Source organism: Caloenas nicobarica, chromosome 10, assembly GCF_036013445.1.
Source record: "Caloenas nicobarica isolate bCalNic1 chromosome 10, bCalNic1.hap1, whole genome shotgun sequence".
Taxonomy (NCBI): Eukaryota; Metazoa; Chordata; class Aves; order Columbiformes; family Columbidae; genus Caloenas; species Caloenas nicobarica.
The window spans coordinates 15,578,239-15,584,863 of record NC_088254.1 but is presented as its reverse complement, the minus strand read 5'-3'; positions in this window follow the sequence as shown (position 1 = coordinate 15,584,863).

Sequence of the window (6,625 nt, the reverse complement as noted above, 5' to 3'; positions counted from 1 at the left end):
CCCCAGGGGCACAAATGCCGATGTCCTGAGGAACATGCATGGGAAAGGATATTAAAAAGCAAGTGGTGGAGGCCAGGCGGAGCTATGCTCTCCATGGGGACCGTGTTTCCTGGAGGCACCAGTGGCTCCTTGAATGGACACCTGCGATGGAGTGAGGGACCCCAATGAGAAATCGGGGCTGGGGAGAGCCTGTGCTGTCCCAGCTGGAAGAGGAAAGGTCTGGATATGGGAGACAGAGCAGAGAGAGGAGCAACCTGTCAAAGTCAGGGAAGCAGTGAGGAATGGAGACAGCACCCACAGCGAACACCACACCCCAGGTTCATATAACCGCCAAGTTTTCATAAGGGATGGCTCTACTTGAAAGACTTGGGTAGGTCGAAGGTCAGGCATAATTTCACTCCCTTCTGCAGGGACTACTTAGGCCTTGTTATAGCAGGATTTACCACTGGGTTTGGTTTCTTCTGCATGGAGATCTGCCAGGCTTTGCTGTGCTGTAACCCTTTCTGAGCTGTGCAGATAGCTGATATCCTGGTTCCCGCAGCTGGGGTGATAAAGAAGAAAATAGGTGATGGGGCTGCATGTTTTTCTGATGCAATCCTCTTTATTTCCAAGCTGATATAAAGGTGTTTTCCTGTTAAAGACTGAGACAAACAATACACAGCCTGCCCCTTGTTCAAGCATAAAGCCCCCATCTGCCATAAAACTGGCCAGGGTGTGTCTCATGGCCTATGAGTTTGCAGTGATGGCTCAGGTATCACCACGGTTTCATGTTCCTTCTCTCCATACCCTCTCCAACACTCACCTCTGTCCTACATGACCTCTTCCCCCACCATCAGATAGCCATGACACCCCCAACTCCTGCAAAGTCCTGCTCAGCCCTTGCATGAACCTTTTTTGGGTAGCAGCCCCTATTGTTTTAGCTATCTGTTCTACAAAGAGGTTCACTGGCTTAGGTTTATCTCAAAAGAAAGGCAGCTGTTACAGCCTGGAGGGATTCCCCACCCGAAACACTCCCACAACTCTCTCTACATCATGGTTTTCCTCCCTCGCCCCAGCATCGAGGACCCAAAAACACTTGTCAGAGGTAGCCAGCCCCATCCCTTGCAGGCATGGCTCCTTCCTAGCACCCAAAGTTGTGGTTCAGGCCACAGCACAGGTCCTGGGAAGGTTTCCTGCCCCACGGGATCAAGCCCACTGTCCTGCCACACGTGTCAGCCTCTCCGACTGGGAAGGAGAAGTGATCTGCAGCACCATCGCAGAGGATTAAGCCTCAGTCTGCTCCTAATCCCTCTAACGGGATAACCAAGCGCTCAATGCCAGCATCTCTGACCTCCTGCAGCCCCAGCCGGTGTGCCAGCGTGTGGTTTCCGATGGCTGCAGAAAACATCCACTGGCCAGGACTATCCTTGCATGTGGCTGGGCATCTCTGTTTGTTTTCTAGAGAGGAAAAAAAAAAAAGTTTTCCACGCGCTCTGCCCTTTCCACCAAAAGGGCAGCAGTTTCTTTAAGCTCAGGCTTTACATTTAGGGATGGTAATGTTTAGGTACCAGGAATTTCAGGACTATCTGAAGAAACCTAGTTACTGAATATCCTCAGGGCATGGAAAGCTCTGTACAAATACTGAGTGCCCCTCAGGGTACGTAAAACTTTGTGATTTAAAAGGCAGAAGGCAAAGGGCAGCACTGTCCCCCCTCTTTTGCTCCATTCCCACTGCTGACTCTGTCAGAACTCAGATGAGATCTCGGGCAGTTTAGCTTCAAGTCCTTTGCTGTAACCTCAGTAAACGAGATTATATCCAGCTTAGAGCTGGTGTGTCTGTGTAAGGTGCTTATATTAAGGTGCTTTATATAGCCCCCTTCTGTGAACTGGAGTGCTTTGCAGACTTTAAGGATTTATCCATGCATATCTCCCATAGAAAAGGTGTTGCCTTCTTCATTTGACAGATGGGAAACCAAGCGCTGGAGAGGCTCGAGGGAAGGACTTGTTTCCCTTTATTTTGTCCATCCAAAAGGTAGGCACGTGGGCTTGGCCTCTTACACATGCCTCCTCTGCAGCCAGTGGTGAGAGCAGCAATTTCAAAGGTCACTTGTATCTGCTACAGGAGGAATCACCCTGGGAAACAGCCTTTTTCTCACTGACGATGGATCAGCATCGACCACTGTCCAGGATAAAACCCCTGCCTGGTGGTGGTTCCCTGCGGTGCCCATCTCAGAGGACTGCCCAGGACAGATGGAGTAGAGCCCACAGTCCAGATTCATCTCACCCCTCTATGTCCTGTTGGTTGAAAGCACCCACCCGGTAACATGAAGTGACGCCCCGTGGTACGCCGGGATGCACAATCGAAACCACATCTGGATTAGCAGCAGTGAGCAGCCAACTGTGCCCAAGCTCCGAGCAGATGCCACAGGCAGATAAGCCATGGCTCTTTTGTTCTTTTTCAGGAAGCTCTGGGCAAGCGCCTGCCTTGACACAAAGAGCTAAATTGTGTACTTGATAACTTTATCATCGAGGTTCCTCTGATAACCCAGGTTTCTGTGTCAAGGGACAGATCCTGTTGTCACGCTCTCAAGACCCCTCCTCACTCAAGCCATCGATTTGGCGCACGTGGTTCCGTCATACACAGATGGAAGGTCCTGCAGGACTTCTAGGGCTCAAGGCAAGCTTGCAGCCTGATTTAAACAGGCGTTAATGCTATATGAATATGTAACAACACTAATGAACTCTAACGAGCTGGGCCACGGGGCTTGCAAGGAGCCCAGAACCTGTCTTACCGGCTGGTGAAGAAGAGGCAGTTTGCTCATTACGGCACGCTCCCCTCCCACCCATCCGTGACGGGGAGAGGCTCTGCCCGGGCCAGGGCTTCATTAATTTGTGAAGTTGCCTTTTGATCTCTGTATCTCGGAGCATAATGAGAAGGTTTGAACTCTGCCTGTCCCACCCCTCCTGCACTCCCTGCCTCCCACTTGCTCTGCTCCCCCAGAGCCTGGCAGGCAAGGGGCCAACGCTCTGAGATTTGTTTCTTCCTGAAGAGAGGCATATTTCAGGTCTTTTAAGATAGATTTCAGTAGCCACATCTATGGCTGGTGTAGCAGGAAAGCACAGGTCCCTGCACACCTCCCTCTCTCTTGCACAGAGAGGGGGGGCACCTGGGATGATCGCACCTCAAACACAGTTTCTTATTCTCTTGGTTCCTGCAGCCCAAAGTGGCTCTCAGAGGCCACTTGAAGCCAGTTGTGCCCCTGTGTGGGGTGGCTGGTGACTATCGATGCAGGACGTTGGCTCCCGTAGGACCTCTGCACTGGGGACAAGCTGCCAGTGCCTTCAGCTGGAGCTGCTGCAGGAGCTCCCATGCTGGCAAAGAGCCACACAGCCCCTCTGCCCTGAGACCCGTCAGAGATTCCTGCTGCAATTACAAGGTGCTGTCCCGTCCTGGATGTATCCCACACCACGCGGACGCTGATTGAAGCTCCTTCTCCACTGCTTCCTGCCCCTTGGGCTGCAGCCTCCAGAGCCGCAGTGGAAACCACAGCGGGAGCTGGTTTGGCTCTGCCGTCCGTGTCCAGGAGAGCCGGCTCAGCCGCTCAGTTGCTCCTCTCCCATGACTCCTCCTTTCCTCAAAAGGAAATGAAAACAAGCTCCAAGTCAGACATGTGTCCTCAATGAAACCCATCTGTGAGAGCCACGGCCATGGCCCCACCGGGGCTGCTGCCTGGTCAGGGTGTCCAGACCCGCCATGGAGGAGCGCACGTAGCCAGCCCCGAGGGCAGCATCACCCAAGGGGACACGAGGCCGGAGCAGGGGACGCTGCGAGATGGCTGTGTCCTCCCTCAGCACTCTGCCTGGGGCTGTGCTACCTCCTGTCTCAGCAGTGACAACAGCTCCCGGGCAAGAAGCCAGCTGATAGCTCTGCACATCCACAGACATCTCCATACAGTCGCCATACAAACTGGAGCAGTGAAGACTTCCTTAGCAGGAATGAGAGACTCCTGAGTGGCAGGGGTAACCACCCATCCCTTGGCTGCCTCACAAATTTCCTCCAAAGGAGATTTCCTAGAGCTTGGGTTTCTATCAGATCCTCGTAAAGTCTTTCAAGTGTTTCTCCCTCCCTGCTGGGAAGTTTAAACTGACATGTTTTTAAGACATCAGTTCTGTTAGTCATACCCCATATGTTCTCTTCAATCACCCCTCCTTCTCAGTGGGATCTCCCACCACACCAATTATCTTGTCCAGCTTCCGCCAGAGCCTTTATTACAGCATGAACCAATTTTCCTTCTGCCATCAAACCCTCTCCAGGCATTTTTATGTCACTGTTCCCTCCCGCCTCTTTGTCCTGCTCCACGGCCCAATTGATACTGGATGCAAATCCCACTTATTCTGCATCCTCCCTGTGGCTTTTGGAGGAGTTTAATAGCCCGGGCTCCAGCCTGAGTCCTCTCTTGTCCCCAGCTGGCAATGGGCTGCTGCTCTGACATCCCAGCAGGAAAACCAGTGGCTCTCGCTGAGATCCAGAGTTGATACAGTGAGTGAAAACATGCGGATTTCACAGCCCCTCTTAGCTCCCAACAAGGCTTCACATCCCTCCAGAGCGCTCCCTTTGGTCTGTGCTCCGGGCCACGGTTGTTTGTGCCTGCTGGAGATGTTCCCCAGGGACCTACGGACACAGCCCCAGGACCTTCAGTGCAAATGGTGGGGCCAGGGCAGTTATTAGGGGCTTGGGTGCTAACCTCACGTGTCTAGTTCAGGATGCTCTCTTCTAGTCCTTGCTATCCCACATTAAGCTCTAGGTAGAAAACAGGAGGGAGGTCACCTACATCCAAGACCATTTCCATGAGTAGGGCTGGCTTCACAGGCACAACAAGCTGTATGGACACTGCTCACCTAAAGGAGCACCAGAACACCCCCATGACCCAGGGTTAGGTGCAGTCCCTTTACATAGCTGTGAAATAGGTCTCCTTTGTGGTCTTCCTCTGTTCTAAGATCTGCATCTTCTCCTTTTTGGTAGGTTGTCTTCTGCAAGACCTAGGAAGGTGAAGAAACAGCTGCCTGCGCTTCCACCTCTTCTAGCTATGCCTTCACATTCACCTTGCCTGCTGCAGGCAGCCAGACAGAGCAGATTTACCAGCAATGAAGACGGTGATACCCCAACCACAGCCTGGGGCTGGCAGGGCTGTGTTTTGCAGCACACGTGCAGCCCCACGCATGAGAGACATTCGCTCGGGCTGCCTGTGGTTAGCTCCAGGCTTTCCAGGGAGCAGCGATCTGCTCAGAGAGCTGCTTGTTGGGAGCATGTCCTCGTTTTGCCTGGTCTTGCAGCTGCCTGTCAGCCGCTGTACAAACACGGCCCTGTCTCCCGTGCCCCCCCTTGCCTGTTCTGCCTCTCCTTAGCTCTGCTCTTTGCTAGGCTCAGGATTAGCCACATCTCAGCTGGGTAAACGGGAGCTGATCCTGCTCAATCAACGAAGGCTTTTCAGCCTCAGCCACCATGAGGCTGGGGGACATGGTGCTCAGCAAGAAGAGCTCCTTGATTTTTGCCCCCAAGCAGACTTCCCTTTTCATCATTGAGCAGGTTTGCAGCCCTTAATTTGACACAGCAGCTGATGTGATCCTTGGACTGGTTTAATCTATTTCCTTCCTTTATTCTTCTATTGCCTTTCTTTTTTCTTCTGTTCTCTGGTTTTGTTCTGCTCTGCTTCCTTATCTTCTGATCTGTCCATGATTTTCTCACTCCTTTTCCCCACTCCTCTCTCTGTCCCCTCCTTTTTGCTTTTTCATCCATCTGAGCCATCTGAGGAAAGCCACTCTTTCTGTATGTCACCTTCTGGGTGCTAACTAATGAGATAGATGGGGCTGATATTTTAGTCTTAAAAAGCCTTGGGGGTTGTTAGTAACTACAGCCAGCATCTTGGTCTTCATCTCACCTTAAAGGCAACATTTCCTGCAAATTTTTACCTGCTTTTGAAGGGATGCTGGGCAGGGAGGGCGGAGGACACCCATTCCCTGCAGCACAGCACCCTCTAGCCTCCGCCGGGGCAGCAGCTCTTTGCTGACCTGGAAGGAGGACCTCCACCACCATCATTGTCAAGTGTCCTCCCAGTCCTGCAACTGGAAAAATCCTCCTGCAGCATTACTGCCAAATCCAAGGATGGTTTTCCTGAGAACTTTGTGGATCGAGATCATAAAGCTGGTCTGTTCTGAGCAGACGTGTGGTACATCAGACATCATTTCCAAAAGGCTGAGACACCAGCTTTGCAAGGTGGAGCCCAGAGTGAGCCAAGGTGGTGTCAGCCCGGAGAAGCGACCGTTACACAGCATCAGCAGTAGTTTATTCCCTCCAGCCCATGCAATAATTTAACTCGGTGGTGGTACAGGCAGGGTTTTCAGAAGGGTAGTGCTGCTCCTGCGAAGCTAGTGCATCTCCAGGAAAGCATCCAGCAAATGGGGATATCCTGGATTAGCATCATCCCGGCCACCCCACTGCTCCTTGCTGTCTCCTCCCTATCTGCCTCCCCCCCAAAACACACTCCCCTGCTCCCCACCAGCCTCACCCACAACCCACCTCCCCAAAACAGAATCCAGCCTGTTTCCTCACAGCCTTGCTTTCCTTCTGCACCTCCAGGATTCAGAG